This window comes from Pinus tabuliformis, chromosome 4_1 (genome assembly GCF_031772625.1).
Source record: "Pinus tabuliformis cultivar Carrire ecotype Pingquan chromosome 4_1, CPIR1, whole genome shotgun sequence".
Classification (NCBI taxonomy): Eukaryota; Viridiplantae; Streptophyta; class Pinopsida; order Pinales; family Pinaceae; genus Pinus; species Pinus tabuliformis.
In genome coordinates, this window is record NC_142303.1 from 114,525,561 (window position 1) to 114,550,271 (window position 24,711).

Genomic DNA, 24,711 nt, shown 5'->3' on the forward strand with positions numbered 1-24,711 from the left:
TAACCAACCTCCCCCTAAGGAGGATGAGGAAGAAAAATAAGAAAGTGAACCAAAGGATATTCCACCCTTTCCTGAGAGATTAACTGGAACCACACAACCGACCCCAGAAGAAACTGAACTTCTCGGGGAATTAAAACAGTTATGTGTAGAGATACCACTTCTCCAAGCCATAAAGGATGTGCCTATATACAACAAGATGATCAAGGAGAAGTCCTTCAGGCACCCAGGTAGGCGCAAGAGAGATGCTCCAACTATCAATGTCATAGGACAACTGTCCGACCTGATGTTGGGGCAGGTAATCTGTCCGAAATATGTAGACGCTGGAAGTCCTGTAGTCGATGTCCACATCAATGGCACCATAATCCCCTATACCCTGATTGATCTAGGGGCTACCATTAATGTGATGACCAAGAACACTATGCTCAAGCTCAACCAAGGAAAATTTTAAGGATGGAAAATTTTCTTGAAGTTTAAAACATTGGCGAATCTCACTAATCCCTAATATGAAAATTATAAATGTTTATTGATATATTTGTAAAATTAATCAAATTTATAATTATTTTATATATAGTCTCTCTATAATGTTGGCGATTTTTAAGGTAAAATAATTTTATATTCTAAAATTTGGGCGAATCGTCTTTTATAAAATTGGAAATTGGCGAATCTTTTTTTTGGAAAAATCATGGAAAATTAGCCCACTGGGCGAACATTAGCCCCTAAAATTTTCCATGAGCTCAACCTTCTGGGCTCCTTGAGAAAGTCCACAACTGTACTATAGTTAGCAGAACGCTCCATTGTGACCCCTGAGGGGATTGTGGAAGATGTAATGGTCTCCATCGATTCTTGGGAGTACCCTACTGATTTCCTAGTTCTCTAGCCAAAGGAAAAGCTCACTGGGTATCCTCTCATCCTGGGAAGGCCCTAGTTGGCTACCGCAGATGCCTACATCAGTTGTCGAGCTGGGAACATGACAATCAAGAACGGGCATATGTCCAAGCAACTAGTCCTATATCCTCCTACCCAGCGTTTGTTAGAACATGATTTACCTCTCTGGTTGGAGGAGGAAGATGAGGATGAAGCCTATTCTGCACCACTGTGTGTAGTAGAAGATACCATGGGGGCCCCACAAACCGAGGATGATCTTATTGAAAACTTGATTCAGAATCCACCCCCCAGTGTGTTGCCATTAGAAGAGCTGGTGGAAGAAACCCAAGCCAATCCTTTAGTTGATCTCTGCATGGCTGATCCGACCTCTCTCCGAGTTAAGAATGTGGAATTCAACCTAGAAAGAACCTTGAAGATCAACTCATCCCTATCCACCTCTCAAGAGAAAGAACTATGTAGCTTATTGAAAAACCACTTGGATGCTTTTGCCTGGAGCTATAAGGAGATGAAGGGAGTGAACCCTTTAGTCTATACTCATCACATTTACATTAAGGAAGATTGCAAACCAGTCAGACAGCCTCAGAGGAGGATGAATCCAGCCCTTAAAGACATTTTCAAAGAAGAACTGCAAAAGTTGTTGGATGCAGGATTCATTTACCCCATCTCTGACAATGAATGGGTCGCTCCTTTGGTACTAGTGCCAAAGAAAAATGGGAAGTGGAGAATCTATGTCGATTATCAGGAACTAAACAAGGCCACCAAGAAGGACCATTTTCCTTTGCCTTTCATAGATCAAGTGTTAGATGGCCTGGCAGGGAAGAATTTCTTCTCCTTCCTCGATGGGTTTAGCGGGTACAACCAGATCCAAATAAGCCCGGAAGACCAAGATAAGACCACTTTCACTTGTCTTTGGGGTACCTCTACATACCGGGTCCTTCCCTTCGGATTGTGCAATGCTCCCGCCACTTTCTAGAGAGCTGTATTGAGTATATTTGCTGAATTGGTTCATGATGCAGTGGAAATCTATATCGATGAATTCACCCCTTATGGTTCTAACATCCAGGAAGCTTTGACTAACCTAGGAAAATCTTTAGACAAATGCATTGAAATGAACCTGTCCCTCAGTCCTAAAAAATGCAAATTCCTGATGACTGAGGGGACCGTGCTAGGTCATACAATTTCTCAGCAAGGATTACAGGGGGATCCCAACAAAAATGCCATCATCCAAAGGGTCCCACCTCCTCAAAAGGTAAGAGATGTTGGGATTTTCCTAGGTTTAGCAGGGTATTATAGAAGATTCATTAAATATTTTAGTAAGCTAGCCTCTCCATTGTTTGGTATTTTCGAGAAAGATGCTGAGTTCATATGGAATGACAACTGTCAAGAGGCTCTGGATACCTTGAAATGTAAACTGGTGACTGCCCCAATTTTGAGAGGTCCAAACTGGGCCCTACCTTTCCACATTCATACAGATGCCTCGAACAAAACGATAGGAGCAACCTTAGGGCAAATTGATGAGAAGCTACCTTATGCCATATATTTTGTAAGTAAAAACTTGTCTAAGGCAGAATTAAACTACACTATAACAAAAAAGGAGCTCCTAGCTATAGTCCATTCCCTAAATAAGTTCAGACACTACATCACCAGCTATCAAACATTCATACACACTGATCATGATGCAATTAGGTATTTAATGAATGAACCAGATGTAAATGCTCGTATTATTAGATGGTTACTTTTATTGCAGCAATTTGATTTAACCATTGTTGATAAGCCAGGTAAGGAAAATGTTGTAGCTAATTTTCTGTCTAGACTAGATCTACCTGTAGGTGAGGAAGGAATGGTGGATGATCAAATGCTAGATGAACACCTATTTACTATCTTAGTACTCTCTCCATGGTTTGCTGATATAGCAAATTACTTGGTTTTAGCACAGTTCCCGCCACACCTTTCCTCAAACGAGAAGAGCAAGATTGTGACGAAAAGTGCCCCATTCACCTGGATTGGGGGCAATCTCTTCAAACTTGGCCCAGATCAGATTTTGAGGAGATGTGTTAGGGAGGAGGAAGTTTTTGACATTCTCCTTGTTATCACTCAGGTTGTCCCCAGGTTGGAATAAGGGATACGGCCGAGGTAACAAATTCTAAGCTATTCTTTCTTTATGCTACTTAGATAGTGGTAAACAATAAAACGGAGGTAAGATGCACTTATTTCTTCGGGCTGCAGCACAAGAATTCCATCTTCAGTCTCCATAAACACTAACAATACAACAAATAGTCTCTTCTAAGAACTTTCGACAATCTTTGATTACAGAAACAACTTCAGGTATACAGTGAGAGTCTCTAGTGAAAATTCTCAATTGACCAACCCTTCAAACAATGTAGAGGGCGATATATATAGGAAAAAACTCTCTACAATTGCTTTTATTACATCTTGACCTAAACAGGTCCTAAAGAATGACTAATTTGACCTAATTCTATCAGAAATAAATGCATGAAAAATATCTCGGGTTGCGCTGAGGGCGACCGTATCAAAACTGAATAAATTATGTTGTCCTCGGTGGCTTGGTGCAATGTTTTCTGAAATAAATGTGTATGGGTTTCTGCTTCCTTGCTGTCTGGTGGCTTTGAATGCCTTTATTGTGATTTGAGGGCCAGAATGGGCTTACGCCTCTTGACTTGACTTTTTGGGAACTCATTAATGTTCAGGTGCTTCGAGCCCATAAAAGATCTTGGCTGATATGGGCTACCGCTCTGATGTGCTCTGCGTTACATCAACATTTAATGGTCATTGTTCGGCTCTCTATCTTCCTTAAAACTGTCTTCGACTCCTTTCTGAATGCTTCACGAAGAAAACCGGGTCATTCTGCGCCTTTCGGGCTTGCTGGGGGCTGCGCGATTTGAGGCTTTCCATTTTGGCCCATTTTACCCAGCGATGCGTGATTTGCGCTAGGCACAAATCATGCATCAAAAACTGCCTCAGAAACTGATTCCAGGGCTCCAGAGTGCGATTTTCTCCCTTCGTGCCAAAATTGCTGATGACGTCAGCATGGTGGGGCCTTGTACGGCAGATGACGTGGCAAGATGATGTCAGCATGATGACATCATCACGTACGGAGATGACGTGGTAGTACGGAAGGGGACACGGTGGCAGGACATGTGGCAGGTTGACTCGGTGGTACAGTGGCAGGAGGCCACGTAGGCGGATGACACGGCAGGTGATGTGGAGCTTACGTCACAGGGGGGAGGGCGGTAAGTGGTTTATGGGCGCACCGCCTTTGGACAGAGGTGGTTTCGGGGGAGGGGGCTCCGCCACAGCCCAGAGGGCGATGCGTGGCGGGAGTACAGCGGGAATACTGCCCATCTCCGGGATGCTAACCTTTGGGCGGCTTGGAGATGGGAAGGCCCGCCCACCGTATATCTCAGGCGGGCCAGATCTAATGGTTGGCGGGGAAGATGATACGACGGAGGGATAAGGGGCGGGAATATACACGGAATATTCCAATTTTAATACGGCGCGGTGGGGGGTAAAACTATGGTTTATGTGGGTTATGGGGGTTATAAATGGGCGGGTTAATGTATTTACGCTTGGGACTTTAGCATAAGGGGTAAAACATGGGTTTTTTGAGGGTTTATGAGCGGGGGTTTAACGATTTATACACAAAAACTTAGGATAAGGGCGGAAATGTGGGTTTTTGAGGGTTTTAGGGCTAGGGGAGAGGTTGTTAGCATGACCAGGTGTCATACTAACCCCATTTAGGACACGGATGGGCTAAAAACAGCCCCAGATAGACTGTTTTTTCCCTGACTTAGAAGAAATATGGCTATATTGCCAGGGAGGGGATATTTACATAGGGGAGTTTTATATGCATAGTTTTAGTAGGGGAAGGGGAAAACTGATAGGGAGTTACATACTAGAGTTAGTAGTTAATATGGAGATGATAAGCAAGCACTAAGGTGGGGGACCTTAGGCTAATTTTCGAGGGAAAAGTGACTCATAGATGAGGAATAAAGGATCCTTGAGTGAAGCAGATCTTCACCAAGACAAATGACATGGAAAATGATGAATACTAAGAGGAATCAAGCAGATCTTGACCTCTTTGGGGAAATTAGTAAGTGACTTGGGGAATAAGAGGAAGGGGGAGTTAGTGATGTCCAGCTTGAGCTCCTCCAGGTGAAACCTGCCTGATAATTGTGATATGAAAAGATAAAACACTTTGTAACACAAAATTGATCATAAATTATCATTCTGCAATCTCACAGCTACCTACCCAGCCTACTCACCTAACATGTTTTCTTCTTTTTATTTGGGTGCACTTAGACTTGCAGACCCAGATTTACAATTTTTTTTTTTTTTTTTGATTTCCTATCTAAGTCTACACTTATTTCTGCCAGGGCCCAGATTAAGCAGTTGGGTCCCTTTGATTCTCTACCTATCTACAAATCTCCCAATATTAAACTGTTTGGACAAATACATTATCTATATTCTAAAACGGGAAATTGAAACCTAGGGAGACGAAGATTAGACTGTTTGGACCTCCCTTAAATGAAAACTCCTCAAAACTGGAACAACTCATCAAAATTGGAGTACAGCATTGGCATTGGAACTAAGCACACTTCACGGCTTTCTTCTTTGGTCTCTTCTAGAAATATGGAACACTGCAGCTTGCAAAGTATGACATATTTGGCATGTAAAAATGTCAATCATGAAAAATGAAACCCTGTTGCAACAGGAAGCTAACACTCCTAACCTGTCATGATGGGCCCTGTGGGGGCCATTTTGCAGCAAAAAGGATTGCCTTCAAAATCAAGCAGGTTACTATTGGCCCACTCTTCATCAAGATGTAAGGAGATATATCAGCCAATGTGACCGGTGTCAAAGGATAGGGAAACCTACTCCAAGGGATGAGATGCCCCTGCAACCTCAAGTGACTTTCGAGCCATTTGAGAAGGGGGCATGGACTTTGTGGGTCCTGTCAACCCTCCTTCAAAACAGAAATATTACAGCATTGTGTGCACTGATTATCTGACAAAATGGGTAGAAACAAAAGCAGTCAAGGCAGCAACAGAAGAAAAACTAGCTGAGTTTTTGAGAGAGAATATCTTCTACAAGTTTGGCTATCCAAGAGAATTAGTCGTAGACTAAGGGAGTCATTTTACCTCCAATTTGATTGAAGACCTACTCACACATCACAAAATTAAGCACATAACTTCCACCCCTTATCATCTGCAAGCAAATGGATAAGTGGAAGTCACTAACAGAGCTTTGGAAGGAGTTTTGACCAAGGTAGTGAGAAGCAGTAGAAAAGATTGGGAAAATCGATTAGTTGAGGCCATCTGGGCCTATAACACCACTTGGAAAACCACCACAGGGTTCACACCCTATGAGTTGGTCTATGGGAAGAAGGCTTTGCTGTCAATATATTTTGAATATAACGCACTAAGGATGGCAGCTCAGCTGGACCTAATTCTTAGCCATGCACAAAAGGAAAGGTCACTTCAATTAAATGGATTGGATGAACAGAGATTGTAGGCCCTTCTCCACTCAGAGGTAGTTCAGCTTCAAAGGAAAATATGGCATGACAGACACCTCAAAGAGGAACAATTCTAGGAAGGAGATTGGGCGGTGCTGTATGATTCAAGATATAAATATTTCAAGGGAAAATTGAGGACAAGATGGATGGGACCATACATAGTAGAAAAGTGCAATGACAATGGTTTAGTTCTGATCTGGACCATCAATGAAGATGCCATCCCCATGCTCGTCAATGGGCATAGGTTGAAGATCTACAGGAAGCCCCTCTCCAAGCAAGAATTCATTAAGAATCTGAGTAAAACAGTGTTGGTAGTGGAGCAGGTTTCTGCCTCCACCCCACCCACACTCTAAACAAAAAAAAACAAAAACAAAAACAAAAACAAAAACAAAAAGAAAAAAAGAAAAAAGGAAAAACATAAAAAGGAAAAAAAGGAAAAAAAATAATAAAAGATCCCTGGTTGGAAACCTCCTGGAGGCACTCAAAGTAGGTAGTGAAGGTCAAAACCTCCTGGAGGCACCCCAACTGTCTCAAAAAAAAAAAAAAAAGAGAAAAAAAGAGAAAAAAACTAACTTCTTTTGAATGTATTGCAGATTGCAAGAGGGAACAGAAGAAAAAGGAACATGGCCAGGCTGAATACACCCCTGATAGATCATTTCTCCATCGCCATTTTCTTTTCCCAAGCCCTGGTCTCACTTTTTCAGGAAATTATGCATCCTACAGGAAGCTCTGTGCATTCTACAGGTGGCTCCTATAGAAACCACATAGAGCTTGAAATCAAGTTCAGAAAAGAATCAGAGGGCTAGAAATTTGTCCTGAAGACCTGTGGACCTCCCTGCCACCATTCATCCTCCCAAATCTCCATTCCATACCTACACCATTGCATTTCCACTCACTTCTTTATTCCCTGCACAGAACACACAGAAATCATGTTTCTTTTGTTTTTTCTAAAAAAAGATAAAAATGAAGAATAAACCGCAACATCCTTAACTTATTTCTTACCTAGTGTATGCCAACTACTTTTCCTTTTCCTTTAGAACCTTCCTCAGCTATCTCTTCAGTCCCTGCTCAAACCTTAGCCAGAAATTTTAGAGGGAGAAGCAGTTACAGGAAATCCTGCAGGATTCCTGTAACAGCTGATCCCCTTAAAAATCGAGCTTTAAAGGCATGGTCAATGCAGCCACAGATGATAAAACACTAGCATGAGGTAGCCAAGCCACCAGTTTAGAAGCCATGAGCACCAACAATAGTAGCAATACATGAGCAGAGTGCCAAAGTCTGAGCATGCAAAGCACAATAGCAATTAACAGGGAAGTGACGAAACCCGTTCCTTTGTTCCATGAGTATAATTTAGAAACTGCATGAACAATTGAGATGGTCATGATTAAATGAAATCAGGGGCCAACTAACTGGCCACCCTCGTCTAGTTCAAATATCACCCCTCGTCTAGTTCAAACAAGCCTCGTCTAATTCAAATCATTCAATGGGTGCAATCGGCACGTGTGTTCAGTCAAATCGGGAAGAAAACTCAAAAAAGGTAGTGGTGGCGGTGTATAATGGGAGTGATGGAAGTGATTGCGGGTAGGCGGCATGAAGTATCATAATGGCACTGGAGTAGGGACCAATGGTCTGGATGGGGATAACATACCCTTCCTGCCACCTCACCTTGTCATCGCAGAATATGCCCGTAAGCTTAAGTATGCTGCAGTCGACGCCTTCATCAACTTTGTTTTCATTTGCATTGTCATGCTCTCGACTGCAACAACTTACCTACCACCTTCAGAACCTCGAAATAGTCACTCTCTACCATTTTCAAAACCCTTCTGCTTATCGGGCTCTACAGGAGTATTATTGCACTCTACAGGAGTGGAAACACAATCTATTGGAGCCTTTCTACAGGAAGGCCAGTGAGTGGCTCTGTAGAGGGAAAATTCAGGATTTTATGCCAAATTTGAGCTCGAAAAAAAGGTAGGCTCAGAAATCCCACTCTGCATTTCATAGATCTACAAAAGGTGGTGGTATTTGAAGAAAAGTATTGAGTTGAAAAGAAAGGAAAAATTGAGAATAGAAGTTTGCCTGTGTTTTTAAATATATACAATCTCTCCATTTTACTCTCTGCACTGAAATTCTATCTCTTTCTCCTCTGTGGTATTCTCTTGTGTAAATAAATGATACAACCATAGGAAATTAAGCCTGTAAAGCAGTGAATTTGCATTGGGTGGTTTTCTTACTTTGTGAAAAGAAAAAAACATTGTCTTACTCTCTATTTTTTTTTTAAAATATATTGATTTCCTCAAACAGCCCGAGAAGTAAATTAAGGTTGAGAACAGAGTTTGAAGGGTAGGAAAGTTGCAATTTGTTTTTGTTAAAAAGAAGAAACACGAAAAACTCTCTCTGGTTCCAAAAAAAACATCAGCTATTCCTCTCTTTCCGAGTTTGAAATTTGTTGTCTCCCTCCTCACCTGAGAATTTCCAGCAGTCACTAAACATCATGATAGGGGGTTTTATGAGGAAGGAGCCTCTGAATTCCACCAAACTGCATGAACACCTAGAAGTGGTGGCCCTCTTTACCAAGGAAAATTGGATTCCTTTCTTTGAGAAGTTTCATGGGTATGATGAGGAAGTCACAGAGGAATTTTTATTATCTTTAAGACCCCACTCAAAAACCCATGCTACAGTCAGTTTCAGGGGTCTAACCATAGAACTTACACTAGAGTTCATCAGCAGAATTACAAGTCTTCCACTTGGGCTCCCCTGGAGCAAAGGAGAAAAACCATTAGGTGAAGTTGCTAAGAAGACCTTTTTCCAGCTTGATGACCATCCTATGGAGGATGAGAATGGGATCAGAAGGACAAGTATACCTTATCCATGGGGTGAGGTCAGCTATCAGATCATGAAATATATCTCCTGTGAATGAAGATACAACATATTCTATGGGTATCACTTCAGATTTTTACATGAACTAAGATATGGCATGGACCTACCTGCATCTAGAAAACTCAGTCTTCCATACTTTCTCCTCCAATCCTTGATAGAGCGTAGCACCAAATTGAATGCAGGGGTTCCAAACCAACTGGCTTACCATGGGCTCATTAAATTGCTGGTGGAGGATGCCCTCCACACTTACACAATCCCTATAGCCTAGGAGATTTTTAGGAACATGACTAAAGAAGATGACATAAAAACTCTCACTGATGACCTTAGTCCATCTAGAAGTGAAGAGGAGGAATAAAAAGAGGAAGCTAAGAAGGAAATCCATGAAGAAGAACAAAACATTCAATTGGAAGAAGAAAAAGAAAAAGATAGAGAGAAGAGGAGAAACATGACACCACCATAGATAAGCCTAAAGCAGAGAAAAAGACAACATCAAAAGTAAAAAAAAGGGAAAACCACAGTAGAGAAAAGGAAGAGGACAAGAACTGAAAAGAAGAAGCCCAAGACAACTCAGAAAAAGGCTGCCACAGGAAAGGCAGAAACTCAGCAAGCAGAGGAGAAAACAACACTAGAGATAGCAGGCACAGGTAAAAAAACAGATGGGAAGGAAGAAGCACAACAAGAAGAAGTGTCTCCTAAGACACTAGCAAGAGAAGCAGCAATTGTTCTTGCTGCACTTAGTACTCTAGCCAAGCCCAAAGGAAAAAGGAAGAGACAACCATCTATGTACTTCAAAGCTCAAAAGAGCACTAGAATCAAGATGGGGAAGCCTCATCCACCTTGAAAGGAACCCACCATCATTGAGGATGTACCTGCTATAACAAAGGAGGAATCTCCCTCCAAAATCTCCATCACTTACGAGAGAGGAAGCCCTAAGACCTCTACCTGGAAAGAAAGCATCAAACTAATGGACTCTAAAGCAGTCCTACAGGAGGTGCAGACCTCTCTACAGGAGACATTGGCAAAGCTCAAAGAAACTGAAAAACTTGAAAAGAAGGCAGAAGAACAGACCCAGGAGGAAGATAAGGCAAACAAGATGCCAGAGCCTGGACCTCAGCTTAACTTAGGCTCCTACTACAACCTTCTGGAAGGTGGGAAGATCATCCCACAAAAGTTTGCAGTGCCTCTTTTCTTCGAGTTGGAAAAGGAAAGAGTCAGTGCCCATACGTGGATGCAGATTGCTAAATCAAAAGGCATAGAAGACATTGGGCACATGGAAAACAAGTTGAGAGAGATGGGCAAAGAATTGAGCATGGTCAAGCATACAGAAAGCATCAGCAGAGCTCATTTGGAGGAAGAAAATGAAATGTTGAAGAAGCAGCTACAAGAAAGGGAACCTCAAGGAGGAAAGGAGCTGTCGGTATTAAAAAGACAGCAATAGGAAGGGGAACCCCAGACAGATAGTGAGACATTGATGAAACAACAACAGGAAAAATAATCCCAGGTAGAAAATGAAGTGCTGATTTTGAAAAGGTAGCTACAGGTAAAGGAAGCCCAGTTAGCCTGCATGGCTAGCTAGGCAATGGAGGCATTGCAGTGTAGGCAGCCAGCCAAATCATATGCAATGTACCTCAAATATTAGTGGCTCCAATTTTAGATTAAGACACTAGCCCAAAGGGGCACAATACCTTTTCAGGATTATGGCCAATTCATGCATTTGTGTGATCATAGTTCATCTGAGGATAAATCAAAGCTAGAAAAATTTTACTTGCACAACATGGCACTTACTGACATGAATTATCCAAATGCTGCATTGGGAGACTTACAGTTGATGGCTATGGCATCTTGGATGAGCCATGAAGAGAAAAGGGTAGTGGAAATCCAGAAAATGATGGCAAAAGAGCTGAGTGAGCCCTTGATGATTAGAGCAGAACCAGTAGACCCCTTAGCTCTCATCTATGCCCACCAACACCTTGCAGCTAATCCTCAAGTTGTCCTAGACTATGTTGATAAGCAGGCCCAGGCTATTGCTCACTTCAAGGACATGGAGAGATTGTTCGGGGATGACTGCATTCATGCTTGCATGAGAAGGTGGAATACCTTGCCACACAGCCTAAGGATTAGGGAGTATCACTCCCCAAACAGGATGAGGGAAGCCATGAGAAGAGTGCCCCTGTATAAGCACTCAATGCAAAGATTGAAGGCAAATTGGATTGGCCATAAATTCAATCCTCCACTGCTACTAGGACTGTTGGAAGGAGTAAGAGAGGAGGAAGAACAGAAACAATGGGAAAAAGTGGATAGGAAAGCAGGTTTCCATGATAAATAGGAAGACATCACATCAGAGGCTTGGGATGTCAGGGAATCTGTTAGAGCCATCAAGGATGAAGAGTTAGATTAGTTGCTCAGAGGATGAGCAACCCATTCAGTAGGAGGTGATGATGATCCCTAGAAATGGGTAATTATATGGGCTCATTCTACCTCTTATTTCAACTTAATCCACCATTCTCATTAGTTTATATATGTTTTTGAATATATTTATGCTAATAAAGTGAATTGGGTTAGTCATTTTTCCATGTAGTCTAATATGTGCCTTATGCAGATTTTTTGGTCAATTTTGGACAAAGTCAAGGGATTTATGAGCAAATGGCAGCCAAAACTCGAGGAAAGCAGGGAAGAGGACTTGTAGTGGGGTGTCTCCTTCATTTATGATCCCCTTTCCTTAAATCCTCCATCAGCATCTCGGAGCACAAGGGTCCACATTGATGATTCCAAGGGGCAGCCGAGCAAGTAAAGAAGGACCACTATTTATCTCCAGTCCTAGGAAGCCAAGTTCCTTGATTCTAGGAGGACTGTTGAAGGACTCTATTTGTATAAATAAGAAGGCTTAGAGCCTCATTAGGTTAGCCAGTTATTATTAGATTTTCGCACTTTTGTGCAACATTGTGTTCAGCTCATTTTTGAGTTCCTTTTTGAGAACAATTTATGTAATGTGACTGCTATTTTTGATAATGAAGATGAAACAGTTTTTGAGCCAGCATTGATCTCTTTCAGAGGGTTGAAGCTCTTGGGTTAGGGCCCAACCCAAGCTGCCCAACACCTCCTACTATGTACTTATATGTTTTTGCTTCAGTTCATGAGTTAATTTCTGTTGCGTAGATTCATTTTACTTTGTTAGATTAGGTTGCTTTTGATGGTTAGCATAGGTTTTTTTGTTTCAGTTGTTCAAGTAGGTTACTACACTGATAGAATAAGATTCAAAAAGGCCAACAACAAGCCCTGATCTTCTTTCTACCTTCTTGGGACTATGATTTGAGGTCAAGGGGCTACTGCTGCCACCAAAAACACAGCTTTTGCTCTTCCATGCAACTGCTAGTGTGATACCACGGTTTGGAAAGATTGATATTGGTTTAGATTCAGTTTCTTAGATCATTTCCAATTCTTTTACCATAGATCTCTCTACATGATTTTCTATTCATAGGTTACTATTCAGCATTTTCTGTTTTTAGTTCAAAAATTAGGTCAAGCTAGAGAAATTTCAGTTTTTAGTCCTTTCTTTGAATAGTTTTTGTAAGTAGATGTGTAGCTCTCTTGCAGGACACCTTAGCTCACCATACATCCATAAACCAGCTAGCACCAGCTCACTTCTCATAGATTTCCCAAGTCATTTGCAACATTTTGCCAAACTACCCTAATTTTTGCGTTTTTCTCCATAAAGTTGCTTTCTTGCCATTTGAACAAATCCAACCATCACGTTCGTTCCTGATCTTCCCTAACAAGTTCTAGACAACTCAACGCCTTCATTTGTCCTTCAGTTCCCCTTTCCCATCATTTTTCTACCTTCAAAACTCCAAAGATAGCTCTCAGCCTCCTCCTGTAGATCCCTTGCAACCTCCTGTAGAATTTCCTATGAGTGATTTTTCGAAGTCCGATCACTATGGAAGTCTTCAAAAGGGTACTAGGGGCTTCTTAGGACCTCTCCACACCTCCCTCACCCTTTTCCAAAGCCAAATCCATCTTCCTTTGCCACCAAACCTCTGCACAGTCACAACCAGATAAATCACAAGCATAATAATTTGACATAAAAACACTCAAAAACACAAAAAGATGTTTTCTTCTCATTTCTTTTTAGAAGTAGCTTGAATAAATGAAATTTACCTTTTTAGTAGTCAATGGCACTCATTTCATCAATTTTCATCTCTTTTCTTGCAAAAGTAGGGTTAATAGGTAAGTTAGGGTTTGCTAGGGTTTGCTATGGTTTGCGTTACATTTTAGTTTTCCTTCTTTTTCTATAGATAGAATAGTCCTTGTAGAGTTAGCTTCCTTTCATCACAGTTAAAAGCTTCTTCTGAGAATCCATAGAAGTTGGCTTAAGCTCCTAGTGATCTTGCGCCAGCTGACCAAGTGACAACCTGTAGTAAAAGCTAGTACTTGTGTATACAACACCATCACTTCCAAGTTTGTTACAAACTACTGGGTTGATAAAAGTAAAGAAGGAAGCCCCAGAAGTTGCAGCATTATTGCTGCAATATTGGAGCTCACCAGAAACAAGGCTTGTGAACTTGTTCATTGCTTCATCATCATGTCTTTCCCCTTTGAGTTGATGAGGAGGTCATTTTACTGTATAACACAAGCATAAAACAAGAACATGATGGGATATTAGACTAACTACGCAGATAGGAGATTATGAAATGAATCAAGTTATTTTGAATATGGGGTCAGATGAGAACGCCCTACCAAATCACACTTGGGAATGGATGGGGAGACCCTGTTACACAGTAATTTGTCACTGACTCTGCATTCCCTGATCCTAGATACTTCTGGTCCATGTTACTGACATCTGAGTTGTGTCATGTTGCCAATTATGTGTCATTACCTTCCTTGCAATCTCAGGAATAGTGCCTCATTTCATTATCCCTGAAGAAGACCCCTTTTACCTAAGTTTTTGGGTCGTCATGAGTCAGGAGTTATCCCCCTCGTGAAGATTGTCAAGTTAACACTAGCCCTAGCAAAGTCTTCGCTCTGTCCCTATGTTCCACCCACAACGAGCCAGATTTGGCAAGTTTTTCAAGGACTCGTCAAAACTTCGAGATGAATTGCTTCATGGGCAGTCCTAGGGCTAGTTGTTGTGTCAGTTGAGCTCGCCTTTCTCCTCTAGGATAGTTGTTCCACCTTTTGTGCAACCTCCCTAAGAGATAAGCTCTTGCTTCCTTCTCTTATGGGACCTCTCCCTCCTATAAATATCTCCTCCATGAATAACATCAATTAGCTTAGATGTAATGGAATGATAGCTAGATGTAATTTGATAGTTTCAAGTTTCTAAGAGAGGAGTAGAGGTAGATATTTTTATTGGAGTGTGGAAGTAGCCTCATTTGTATTTTGATTTGAGAGATGCTTGAGTAGAGTTGGCTTGAGAGCTTTCTAGTATCAACCCTTTTAGACAGGAGAGAGAGTCATATGTTCCCTTGGGAGATGGTTCACAAGTAAATGCTTATGGAGACATACCAACAAGACCCTTCAAGGAGGCTTACGATGTTAAGGCCCAGTTGTAAGTTTAATTTGATTTATATTAATACAAATCAATAGTTTTTTTCCTATGTCGCGCGTAAAATTATATGTCGATAGCTTGAGGTTCCTTGACTCTTCAAGTAGATTGTTTGGTTGTTTTCTATTTGCATTTGTGGTGTTTCTCTACATGTTGTTTTCAGGTATGAACAACTAGAAGAACGAAGAGCTGGAGCAACACGACGAGGACTTCATCGAACGTCGGATTGAAGGTAGGTCTTCACAACACCAACTTTCTAAGAAAATTTTCTTTGGTATTGTCTGTGTAGTGACTAGACCCACTGTAGGGCTAGAGGGGTTGCCTCTGTCCACAGAGGGAACTTACCTATGTCACAAGTTGGTGAATCCATTGGGCACTTGTCTTTTGTCTTTTGTGTTGATTGGATTTGTTTGTTTAATGTATTCCTTACTATTTGGGTAGCATACTTCATTCTAGAAGCTATTGGACTACTTCTATAGCCTTCCCACCCTTTTGAGTGATAGATCTAGCCCTGCTCTAGTCAAGCTTTCATGTTTTGCTTTTTATTCTGGGTCGTCGTTGTTTATTTCCTAACACTCATGAAGTAGTCATGTCTACGTTGTCTTCTGGCTTGCACCTTTTATTGTACGGCGTGAATGAATTGTCTAACAATCACACCGAGGCCTGAAATTGGCTCGGTGTAGATAACTGATGTACTTTCACGATGATGTCGCAAAGTGCTTGGTTAGGGAGGTGCGATGATTTGTTGTCAGTGCATGTTGCTAGTGTTTTACTTGCGACGATTCCTATGAGTTTCAAATTTTGAGGTTTGTTTGGTTGATCAACCAGTGTGTTTTGTCCTCAGAGCTTGTTTTTCTTCTCTTTGTTGTGTCAAAAGTGTTGGTTGTTAAGATTCTTGATTTCGGTTTTTAAGTCTTTTTAAATCCTCTCTCTTGAACCGTGTGACCTAAATACACTAGGGTTTTTCCACTGCTTGGTTTGCTTGGGTCACTCATTCACTGAGATCTTTAGACTCTGCTTGGTAAAATCTCTCTCATTGTTTGAGGCTTCTTCTTTTTTGTTGTTTGTCATTCTCTTGATTGGTGTATGTGTTTGATCACCGAAATTCCTTGTCTTGTTCATTCGGGCTCCTTTCGCTTGGCATAAATTTCTTTTCTTCCCAGCCAATGAGATAGTTTTTCAGTTTTATAAAAAGGATTATTTCTTTAGTTTGAGTATTTGATTCATTTGTGCATGTAATTGCTTATCGTTTATTCAAGAAAATCAAAAAGTGCATTCATCTTGTATTAAGGTTTGAAAAACGATTTTTTGCATTAGTAGATTCTTGAGATTAAGACATTGAAAAGCAAAAAGTGTATTTCTCATTCTTTCTTGGATTGCTTGCAAGTTTGAGAAGATCGTCAAAGTGTTCCTTTTTCTTTAATTGGTTTGCTTGTTTTCCATTCATTTGTTATGCATTGAACCTCTCACTCTTCCTTAGCTAGTTATTCATCCAACGAAAATGGTCCTTCTGCTCATCTAGTTGCATTCTAGGAGTGTTAAGGATACATTCGATAGGGCCTTAAAATCAAGACTTAATTCAAGATTAACTGTTAAAATTTATTGAATGAACTTAAAAATGCATTGGAACCTAATGCTCACATATCTAGAGGTTTAGGCTAGAGACGCGTTCCAGTGTCGTTAAACTTAGTTCCTATTGTTCTCACTAAGGTTGGGTGATTCCTGCTTTTTTGATACAATAGATGCTAGTACGGATTTGTGCTCCCCATACCGTCGCGTATATATTGGGAGACCCCACTAGTTTATCATCTTATTATCCATAGGAAGCTGACTCTACCACCTTACGAGTTGTAATGCACCAAACATAGTGTTTGGGAAGATTGACTGTAGTACGGGAAGTCCTTGGTAATTTCTCTTTCATTTTATTACCAAGGTGTATATGCAGTTTTTGAATTTTCTGGTAAACCTCTTGCCTAGAATTCCAGAGCAGTCACTTTCATTCCTTTTCAACTCTTTAAAAGTAAAAGGAACATCAAAGCACTTGTCCTTTGCTCATTTCCAATCAAAAGTGATGGAGTCACCTTTTGTTCTTTTCTCGACTCTTAAAACATGAAATGGCAACATTTTGTTTCAATGTTCTAAAATTAACTTCCCACGAAACATTCCTGGTAACAGTTGATTTCCTTAGTGATTCTCTAGAGTCGATTCGAATGGCAATATTTCCGAAGTCTACCAATCAAGGGTTCCCCTCAGAAGGGAACCCTGGTCCTTTTCCTTCCTTCAAAAACACTGGTGCTCATTATATGGCAACATTGTCCCTCCCTAGGTTAACCATTGTTTACTTGTCTAGTTATTTTCGACCTCAGTAATCCCGAGTGTCTCAACTCCAGCCCCGCCATCTCCTTCATTCAAATCACACCACGAAGATTCTAAGGTTGACCCCTTGCCTTCTTCCCCTATTTCTTCACCTTCCTCTTCCACTTTGCTTGGTGAAAGTTTCAAATCTATTAACCAGGAGGCTAAGAAGAAGAAGAAGAAGATGAAGAAGAAGAAGTCAGCTAAGTGAGGGGTTGACCATGCGAATGTTACTCCCAATGCACCCTCTGTAGGCAAACCTTCTTATCTTCCACAGAAGGTTAAGTTCCCCTGCAGGTTGTGTAAGGGCGATCATCTCCTCCTAGGTTTCCCTGGCATTCCCAGAGTTTTGAAGGTATGGTCTCAAAATTTGGATCAACCATCCTCATCGACCTTTGGAGATCATGTTAATGCTACGCTCTTAGCTAGTGATGGTAAGAAGAAAGGGAAGATTATATTTCCCTGTAGGTTATGTGAAGGAGAACATCTTCTTCACCTTTGTCCTCTTATGGATAATGCCTCCAAAGTTTTGGAAAAACTTACAGATTCTTACCCCCAACTCCCTGTTGGTTATTAGAGGCTTTCTTCTGACCCTCCCCCAGTTGGTCAAGAGATTGAATTAGATTCATCTCCTACCCACCCTGTTGTTCCTGAGCCTGACTCTCTAGTGTCTATTCTTGACCAACCATTGGTCGAAGAGAGTGTCGACTTGGTTTCAGCACTAGTTGCCCACTCTATTCTGGAAGTGCATACTGATCATATTGCTCATGTTCTTCTCCTCTCTTCCGATTCTCATGAATCAAAGGATGGCCCTCCTATCTCGGCTACTCAGGAGAGTCCTTCTTCTATTCTTGCAGCACATGGGGCTAATCATACGATACCCCCACCAAGTAGTTCGGTCATTTCCTTTGATTGGAGTCACTTAACTACTTTCCGCCTCGCATCCTATGTGCCTTTCTAGATCACAATGCATGCCTATAATATGGCAGTCCCTGGCACTCTATTGGATGAAGGTGCATCTGTTAGCCTCATGTCTTCCACTACTAGGCAATATTTGGGCTCCCCATGGCTTGTGCCTGTCACCCAGAATCTGTTGGCTTTCGACGAAGGAATTAGACAACCCTTAGGGATCCTTCCAAAGCTCCCCATTACTTTGAGAGGCAGGACTGTCTATATAGACGTGATGGTCATCCAAGGTTTGTTAGATTTCAATCTTCTCCTTGGCCGTGACTATATTTATGTCATGGGAGCTCTAGTTTCTTTACTTTTCATGTGGTTTGCTTTCTACATGACGGACGAATTGTGACTCTTGATCAATTGTCATTCGTTAGTCACCAGATACCTCCTTTGCAACCATCGTCCCCTATTAGCTCTTGTTTGAAAGTAGTGCTTTCCCCACCACAAGTCAATTATGTGGCTACTCATTCCACCTCTGCATCTGTTGATGATCACACAGATGGTCTTGTAGATCATGTATTGGGGGCATTGGAACCTGATCTGTCATTGGTACTGTTAAGGGATAAAGTCCCCTAGGGCTTTGGGTCAGAACTCTAGCAGAGCAAGAGTAATCTACAGCAAGAAAAAAGCATATAACTCAGGCAAAATACTTAAACAAGCAAACTATGCGAGGATGTACATACCCAGGAGTCCTTTCATTCAGGTAGTTCCAGCCAAGGTTCAAACCCTCTACAACTCCTCATGATCTTTGAACCTGCAAAACAACCAATTCAAAGACGCACATCAGCATATAGATAAAGCATTATGGTGAAATCAACTTTATAACATATAGGTAGATGGTTAGTTATACATTGAAATAGTCATTCATATATAAACCATAACAATAACATTAGATGCATGAACAAAGTTGATATTAGGAACAAGACAATGTTTCTTTTATTGCAGATAACTATAATAAAAACATAGAAAGAGTTCCCCTGAGTCTTCCTCTTTCGGCTCCAAGCAGAACCATCCTCCAGGTCTGTCTAGTCCCGGTCTTCAAAAGGCTTCTTCCATAACTAATACAAGGATATCTCCAACAAGTGAAAGGATATCAACTCTCAAGGAAACAAGGGTTTCCTGAACTTGGGGAAGTGCTTGAAGCACATGGATCTTCAGACTTGATCAGGGGATAATATTAGCAGAGTAATTCTCTATTTTCTCCTCCTTAAGACCTTCCCATTAAAGTCTTTTATACTTCTCCAAAATTAGATTTTTAGTTGGGAATAGTTGGGCCACGGGGGTAAAGCACTATTTTTTAAATATTTGGACTAAGTCTGGAAGAAGGGGTTGCCCTAGGCCATAAACCAAGCATCATAAATTCAAAGGGTGATATTTGGAGCTATAATAGATGCCCCCTCATATATGAGATTAGAAGGGGTACATGATGGCTGAAATGTATTAATTATATGGAAAGGAAACCTATCAAAAACTGAGAAGGACTTAACCAGATTTTACCCTGCCAAGCCAGCAAAAGAATATTAGAAAGAAACAACTATCTAAGGTAGGCATACCCATGCTCAAAGAAAGTAAAGCATGCCCGTATATAAAGTACATGTGGATCCACTATGTATACAAGTATAAGGAACTGAAAGTACATAACGAATCATCTAATCATGATCGAATAAGTACATGTCTGAATATCACATATAAGAAGATGATCAATGAAGCTGATCACTGATGTCAAAAACTGATCCCAATAGTACCAAATGAACATCATGGAATAAGATGGTACTATATCGCAACTTAGATGCCAGCATATAGGATGTCGTTGTGAAGGACTGCAACATATAATATGGAATGGTGTCAACTAGTAGCAATAGAAGCAACAGGCAAGTGAACCAAAGCATGATGATGAAACCTAAGGTCCTCATCGATCGTTGTGGTACATTTCTACACAACGGGAATAAATTATCTGAAGTAGACCATGTGAGAAATCGTTTGATTACCGGTCATTGATATATACCATTAAAAAACGTGAGACCACTCATCGATAATGATAATGAGAGTCAAGGTACCCAGTACAATCTAACAAGTGCGAATAGATGAGTTGAAGTTGAACACCTGGAAGAATCTGTCAATCAGGAGACAATGATGGTTTCCCACTGTTGATAGTGAAGGATCTGCCACTGATGACTGCAAACCCCAAGGTACTACCAAATGGACTATAGACCTTTGCCCTAGAGCAATGAGTCATAGTCGATAGGGAAAGATCCGCTAGAAGGAAGGCATTAAGGCATCCTTCATCAGTCTAGTGTGAGTGTAACCTGTAGGCCAATAATGTGGAAGGAATTGGACGAAAAAAGATGTAGTAACTCGACCGAAGCACATTTTTGGTGTACACAAGATGTAGCTATTGCACGATAGAAACCCTTTGAACCAACCAATAATGAAAGCTGACACAGAGGCGAGGAATCCACCAATAGGATCAAATGGAAACCAAGGCACTGCACGAATCCCAATGTGTGATAATGAAAGTTGATGTCGAGCACAAGGGAAACCACTCAGTCAAAGACACATGATACTTATTGATGCTGAGCATAAGGTGACCTATCAATAATGAAAATAGGGCTAGGGTGCAGCTCTAGGCCTGTCCTCAGAGTAAGATGTCGTCATCAATAAGGAAAATACTCGCCAACAAGAAGTCAATGGAGACCTTATCAAACTTGCATGAGTAAAGGACCAATATAATTGATGTGATTATAGACAAGACATTGACAACCAGGGATGGCCGACTGAAAAATAGGTCAAGGGACACCGCAAAGAGGCTGACTCAGGCTTACTTCCCTTGAACAAAAGCATGACTCAATGATGACCATGTGGCAGCATATGATGACTCTATATAAGTTCGTCATGCAAGAAGCATGAACGAACTCTCCATATGATTGGAAGAGATAACCAATTAGAGGAGAACTGACTCAATGACAAGGTTAAGGCATACCTAAGTCAAACTAAATCTCGCCCAAATGGAGGAGAGACTTTCTTTTGAGTGCTTTGTTCAAGGGTGACATAACTGACTCTAGCTGCCAACAATAAATGGAAATATTGTCCCATTCCCGCTCTTTTTTGGAATATGTAATTTTTTTGTCTTTTTCTTTAAGCTGGAAAAATAATAAAAGAATTCTATAGTACAGTGGAAATAACGAGTGTCAGTGAAACAGATGATCTAGCTCCTAGGATGGGAACATTCCTATGCTCAATGTAGGGAGGAAAAAATGGTCAAGGACACTTAAAGGGATGTTCCTTCCATGGGTCTGAAGGTGTGTCAAGTTGCAGAAGCTAAGGGATTGCAAGTTTGATTTTGTAGACTTCATGGTCAAAAAGTGGCTTAAACATGAGTCCAAGTGAAGCCGGCTCAAGCCCAAAAGGTGCAAATGGTCAAAATGCAATGCAGTAGTACAACTCAACACAAAGGAGCCTCTAGGGTATAAGGCCAGAATGAAGCGAAGAAGCAAAGAGGAATGAGTCTTCAACGCACAAGTCATGGCGGGACTAGAGGGGACTCCCAAGCCTACTCAATGAAGCAACATGGGAAACCAATGTCAATGAGGTGCTAGCTATGATGCCCACGAAAAGGATGGCTCTACCATCGTGTCATGATTTAAAAAGTCACTGAATGAAGATGGTTTACGAACCATAACACGATGGGATCGACCCTATGGCAAGTGTACCGACAAATGGAGGCTAGTATGCAAAATGCAACGGAAAAATGGCTTCCCTAACCTATATGCCAGTGAGTAAATGATACCTGCCATGATAGGTCAACAGTCATGGAACTGACTTGAATTTTTTGAAAAAGCATCCAAAATGTCTTGAAAAACAACTTATTCTTGATAATCCAAGCTCCTAAGTTAAAATATTCATAAGACAAAACAAAATAAAGTTTTGAAAAAATTTGAAATTTTTAAAGCTTATAAAATGACTTTTTGACTCACCATTGTTACCATTTGTGCTGAGAGAAAAAACTGTGGAGAAAAAATAGGCCAAAGAAGATTAAAAAATGTTGATATCACAAAAAAAAACTCTCAATAAAAATATGTACAAAAATACAAAATATACAAAGAGGCCATTGCTCGGTCGTAACATAAGAAAAGTTCCTCTTAAGGTAGAGCCCATCAGGGGGCTCCACCAGCTTGTTCCTAGCAATGTTTATATGTATAGTCATTGAGCCAATCAATATATTACCTTTGGCAGATAACTGTGTTGGAGCCAAAGGAACTGTACAAACATTGCTAGTAGGCAGACTGGTGGACCTAGATTCGACTTCATGCAAAGGAGGACGAAAATATGAACGACGATGGAAATCTTCCAATAATTGATCTACCATCATCATTGCTTTGAATATTGCTTCGTCAGATGGAAAAATTGTATCTAAGCAATCCATAACAAAAGTAGAGTCAAGCTTCCAAGCAGGAGCCATAGTACCATCTAACTCTTCCTCTGAAAAGGTAGTCGGATGGTTGTCTACAGAGTTATCAATAAATTCATATCTAAGTTCTGCTATAGAGATAAAAGGTGCTATTCCACCCACCTACCCCTCATCTGATGTGGTCGCAAATGAAGGTAAGGTTCCAAGATCCGAGAAATAATGAGTTTGAACAAACTATTTTCGTAGAGGCTCCTTGGAGGATATAATCATATCGATTCTAGTTGAAGGAAGGGGAAGATAAAAAACACCCATCAAGGAAGAGTACATCCCAACTCCTAGATTCTCGATAGGTTGACGAGAGTTATCCACCAACGGAATAGTAGAATCCAAATTTGCACGAGGGTCAACTAGAGAATAATCCAATTGATCAACCTTAACAATTTTCCCCTCATGAGGAAAACAAAGGACTTGAAACAGAGTCGAAACAACAACATCCATTTCATAAATCCAATTCCGTCCTAAGAGGAGATTGTAATCTAGGTTGGCGTCAATGATTTCTACTTCGATGTTAACGACCTTTCCTCCAACACATATAAGAAAGGCTGGGATAATCCCATGTGGCCTATGAAAATGTCCGCCAAATGCCGTCAAGAGTGTGGGTGAAGGAACAACCGAAGGCGATCCAATGGCCTTCCAACATGACATAGACATTACGCACATGGAAGCTCCCTGATCTACAACTATTCGAAAAATGTTAGTTTTATGGTAAGTAGACTTTATTTGAAAATCCATATGATGAGGGAGTCTCTTTTTGACATTGAGCATGTCAAAAGTGAGCACTAAAGAATTGTTTAGATAAACTTCCCCTATCGCTGAAAGCAAAGCACTTCGTTGAGCTGGACATGACTGGAGTACCTCTAAAGCAGACATAGTGCATGGACTTTGAGCCAGATCCTCAACAATGGAGTAGTTCTAGGCTACCCTGGCATTAGGGTTGATAGTCACACGTTTGGCGGAACCTTTTAGTATTCGAGGTATAGACTCAACAGAGGGTCACTCAATATGAAGTGGATCGGTAGTTCCAGGAACAGATTTATCCTTGGATGTTTTAGCTTCACCATAATCACGTGACCTTGTGGACATGTTGACGTGACAACCCATCATGAAAACATTTGAGGAATTGTCCCCCTCCTTGTTTCCCCGTGCAGAGGTACCAGGGTTTGAGTTTGCGTCAGCAAGCAACTGCTACCCTTGGGGGAAAGGGTTAGTTAAGATCACTTAGGAGCTAGAAGACCCTTGTTGCACTAACAAGCGTTGAGCATCTTGAATTTTTGGGCAGAGATGAATCAAATGGTCTCCACTACATAACTTGCATGGAAACTTAACTTTCTTCTTAAACTATTTTCCACCCTCACCAGCATTATTGCCAGGCTTATTCTCATTACCCTTCCATCCTGATTCTTCTTTTTACCTCGTCCCTTCTTCTTCCCATCAAAATTTTGATTTCCTTTGGGGTTAGAAGCCCGAACAATGTTTATAGAAGAAGGTTGAAAAGGTGGAGTAGTAAACAATGCAGCCTGATTGGAAGAAGCAGTTTGAATGGACAACTACTACAATTGGCTCAGAAGGTTCACCGCATTTGCATCAATCGATCCAACAATACTGTCAGCATGCAGACTTGGCTATATCAACTGTGGATCTAAGAGCATCAGGCTAGATTTTCTGAAGAGTCCTAGACTAAGAATATATCAGTTCTAATTGCTGGGCGCGAAAGAGAGCCTGTTCTTCAGAATAAACTCTGGACATAGAAACATCCTTAGAGATCTCGGGTTGTAATGATTTTAAAAACCATTCGAGGTGGAATTCAGGTGGAATTTCGGCTTTAATGAGCTTCTTTCTCTTTCTCCATTCCTGAATATGATCAGAAATGTGAGTAGCCATGTCTTGATGAAAATTGGCCAGAAGTTCAGTTTCGGCTTCGTAACGGACAGTCAACTGAAAATGGTTTAAGAAAATGTTAGTGAAATTGGTGAAAGATGTAAAAGTTCCCTCTGGCAACTCTATATATCACTTAGCCGCATTGCCAGTTAAGGTGCGTTGAAATAGTCTCAACCTAATAAAATCATCAATGAGGGAGTTCGATGGGCACCATAA

At 41.0% G+C, this 24,711-nt stretch overlaps 1 pseudogene; it reads right to left on the reverse strand.

The window, feature by feature from the left end:
* The window catches only part of LOC149174471 (uncharacterized), a 138,871-nt pseudogene extending 116,263 nt beyond the window's left edge, over positions 1–22,608 (reverse strand).
* Between the last annotated feature and the right edge of the window lie 2,103 nt (positions 22,609–24,711).